This window comes from Peromyscus leucopus, chromosome 12 (genome assembly GCF_004664715.2).
Source record: "Peromyscus leucopus breed LL Stock chromosome 12, UCI_PerLeu_2.1, whole genome shotgun sequence".
Lineage (NCBI taxonomy): Eukaryota > Metazoa > Chordata > Mammalia > Rodentia > Cricetidae > Peromyscus > Peromyscus leucopus.
In genome coordinates, this window is record NC_051073.1 from 78,885,908 (window position 1) to 78,890,209 (window position 4,302).

The 4,302-nt window shown below is 43.8% G+C and overlaps 1 non-coding gene across 1 annotated transcript; it reads left to right on the forward strand.

Moving 5' to 3' along the window:
* The first annotated feature begins 215 nt into the window (after positions 1-215).
* LOC114681017 lies at positions 216-375 on the forward strand. Its single transcript, XR_003732860.1, has one exon. It is a non-coding gene; the product is annotated as a U1 spliceosomal RNA (small nuclear RNA).
* The last annotated feature ends 3,927 nt before the right edge of the window (positions 376-4,302 follow it).

Here is a 4,302-nt window from a genome sequence, read left to right on the forward strand (position 1 = left end):
AGCTAGCTGGCCTGAGAGCTTCCAAGCGTTTTCTATTTTCTTTTTTGGTCTTGCCTTTCCATCTTACCACAGAAGCACTGGAATCTCTAAGTGACATATTAGGGGGTAAGCCTCCTCAGAGGGGCTAACAACCTGGATGTTTAATAGAAGGAAGTCTCTGAGGCAAGACGGATCGATGGCTTATCTCAAATACTTAACTGCTGAGTTCACATACTATACTAACCTGGCAGGAGAGATACCGTGATCAAGCAGGTGGTTTTCCCAGGGCGAGGCTCACCCAGTGCATTTGGGTGTGTTGACCCCTGTGATTTACCAAATTCGGGAAACTCGACTGCATAATTTGTGGTAGTGGGGGACTGCGTTTGTGCTCTCCAAAAATAAATAAATAAACAAATAAATCAAAGAGTTCACATACTGAGACAAGAGTTTCTCCTGAAGCCACCAAGGTTGACATCTGTTAATATCCTTGGTTTTAAGGATAAGGAAAAAATCTAGTAACGACAGAGCCAAGCTGTTTGGGGGAGCTCCAGGACACCCTGATCAAAAACTTGAGAGGAGGTATCCCACACCTGGCATTAGACTATTTCTTATCTGTGTTGTTTGTTAAATTATTAAAAATATGAGAGAATCAAGGCTGCAGAGGCTCCTGAGGCACCCACAGAGGCCCTGCAGGGAGATGGGTGTCGAAGGAAGAGCCTGCCGAGCCGACGCAGAATCTCCAACTAAAACAACAGCAGGTTTTATGGGAAGACGCTTTTTACAACGTAGTTTCACGGAATTGGAAGAAAAGAAAAGATGGCAGAATGGAGCCACGCGCAGGCGCGCAGGGGCTGTGACAAGTGTGGAAGCGTGGCTGCAGCGGCGAAGGAGCTTGTTGTTGCTGAATGGGCCGTCCTCAGGCTGCTGGGAGGCTCAGGCCACCACCAACATCCTCATCGACCTGTTCCAACCACAGGACTGGCCCACTGCGTGGTGTCTCTGCGGCGGCTGCTTTCACCTGCTCCTGGGAGGAAAGCCCGGGCTACGGTACAGCCAGCAGGGGCTGCAAACACAGTGGTTTCTCCTGGAGTACCAGCAGGGCGGCCAGTGCCAAGGGCAGGGGTATGCCGCAGCCTGGAGCGAGATCTCCCGGTCCTGGCCCTGATACAGCCGCACGACCACCCTGACTTGAGCAGCAGCAGGATGTCTGAGATGAAGAATGGTTCATTTTCTGGACTGAGTCTCCTCTGAGGGACTTTCGTGGTCCATGCTTCAGCCAATTACTACTTGAAAGAGGATGATGGGCAACGAAGAAACCCATTGTGGAGTCTGTTTTCTTTGTGGCAAAAAGTTAGCCATTGGGCAAAAAAGTGCCCTTGCCTCAACTGCTTGACAGGATGCTGTATAAACATGGACATGCAGGACCCATAGGAAGGTGACCCACTGAACTTTGCAAGACAAGATGGTTCTTCAGGTTCCTGTTTCACAGAAGAAACGGTCAGACATTCTACAGGACATGGGAGAAGCAACTGATGAACTTTCCTAATAGGTGAGACAGTCCTTCAGATTTCCTGCTTCATAAAAAGTCTGCCAGAGACTCTAGACCTGTAGGCTGAAGATGGATGCCCCAACATTGCAGAGGAACTGTGGATGACTGTCCAGCCAGTCTGTCATTTCTAGAATTTTGGAAGTTTCTTACAATGCAGTTTCTGTTTACTTGGTAATATTATATCCTTCTAGGTCTTTGATGTAGTTGAAGACTAGATAGTTATAATTATAGATTTCCTTAGTTATGATAAAAGGAAAATTAGATATAAAACTTTAGACTCACAAATATGGGATAGATGATAGAATATCTTCTTTAATTTTACCAAATACAAATAGACTAGATACTATAATTGCAATTCTTGATTAATAACTATTTTGTTATATATAACTTTACTTGTTAGAGTTAAAACCTTCCTTTTTGATTAGACAGAAAAGGGGAAGTGCTGTGAGATGTCTTTCTGTATGCTGTGAATGTGTGTTGCTTCCATTGGCTAATAAATAAGCTACTTTGGCCTATGGCAAAGCAGCTGAGAGGCAGGCAGGAAATCCAAGCAGAGATACAGAGAGAAGAAGGGCAGAGTCAGGGAGACGCCAGCTGCCACCAAAGGAGCAACAAGATGCCAGCAGACCAGTAACACCACAGCCATGTGACAGCATATAAATTAATAGGAATGGGTCAATTTAAGATGAAAGAGCTAGCTAGCAAGAAGCTGAAGCCATAGGCCACACAGTTGGTAATTAATGTAAGCCTCTGAGTGGTTATTTTATAAATGGCTGCAGGACTGCAGGGCCAGGCAGGACCGAGAAATTTCTGGCTACAGGTGCTTCTGGATTGATGGTTCTAATACCAGCAAAGGAATGCTGATGAATACATCAGGACAGATGGACTTGCCAGAGAGAGTGAGGGCAAGTAAACACAAGGCAAACTTCTTCCATGTCCTTGTACATGGCTGTCACCAGAAGGCGTGGCCAAGATTTAGGGTGGGTCTTCTGGCCTCAGATGATCCAGTCAAGAAAACCCTTCATGGATGTGCCCAGCTGCTTGGGTTTAATTGAGTCCAGATACAGTCAGGCTGACAAGCAGGTTAGCCATCACAGCAACTCTGACCATCAGGTGTGTGGTGTGTGTGTGTGTGTTGTGTGTGTGTGTGTGGTTTATGCTGGAGACAAAATAGACAAAAGTTGTACCCTGAGCCACACCCACAGCCCTAACCTGTGACATTCTGTCATCTCCTGACATGTTTGTCTGTCTTCCTGACTTCTGACTGGTGGTTCCATTTGTCCCAGCTGGTTCTTGCTATTAGCAATGACAGTGTGACCATCGGAAATGCCACATCAAATCTGGATGGTGGACACTCCTGTTGCATCAACACATGGCACACCACTGTTGTGTCATTACTGTGACAACTCATTTGAGTCTGACTGACACAACCCATGAAAAAATAATTTCATAGCCAGAACTCTTTCTGTGTTTGTCATCTGTGGACTGTATTGATTTCCTATCAGGAGCTTCTAGCCTCTGAGACATGTTATATGTGGAGCTTTCCTCATGTAGAAATTATCGTTGATATCTTCCTCCAGTGGAGAAAAAATAGTGTTGCCAATAAATGGTGTTAGATGACTGGATGTCTATATGCAAAAGAATGTCCTGGGTCCTGAGCTTACACCTTATACAAGAATCACCTCAGAATCCTTCATTGGCCTTAGATAAAAGCTAAAACTGGAAATGTAAGGGGAGTCCTCTGACTTCAGAGTGGGCAATGGACTTTTAGAAACAAAATCAAGGCCATGGACAACAAAAATAAGTAAATTGGATTTAATCAAAATTTAAAACTCTTTTGGGACTAGAAAGATGGCTCAGTGGTTAAGAGTACTTGTTGCTCTTTCAGAGGACCCAGGATTGGTTCTCAGCACCCACATGGTAGCTCATAATCACCTGTAACTCCAGCTTCAGAAGATTTAATGCCCTCTTTTGACCTTTGCAGGCACCAGGTACACATGTGGTAATGTACATACATTCAAACTCATGCACATAAATTAAGATAAATAACTCTAAAAATAACCTTTTGTCTATCAAAATACATTGTCAGGCTGACTGAATGTAAAATTAATGATAGGATTGTGCTCAGCAACAGAGGCATTTTTCCAAAGAAGATACATATGAGGTCAACAAGCACAATTTCATCAGTCATTAGGGAAATGCAAATCAAAGCCACAGTGATGATTTTGATCTGGAGATGATGAAAACTGCAGAGATGGTCCATCAGCTAAGGGTACTTACTAAGGGAAAAGGCCGGGTGACATATAGGCAGACTTATTAGAATTACACCTGACTTCAAGGAGACGCTAAAAGACACAAGGTCCTGGACAGATATCTTGCAAACTCTAAGAGACCATGGATGTTATACTCAGACTACCATACTCAGCAACATTTTCAATCACCATAGATGGAGAAAAAGATAGATATCATGAAAAAGGCCAAATTAACAATATCTATCCATAAATCCAGCCCTACGGAAGGAACAAGAAGGGAAATTCAAACCCAGAGGAGACCAATAACTACACCCATGAGAAGCAAGAAATAATAATCTCACACCAGCAAAAACCCAAAGAAGGCACAACACACAACACACACACACACACCACACACACACACGACCAACACACATCACCACACAACTCCAACAAACAACAAAAATGACAGGAATTAAAAATCATTGGTCATTTAATATGTCTCAATACCAATGACACTATTTCAACAATAAGAAAAGACAC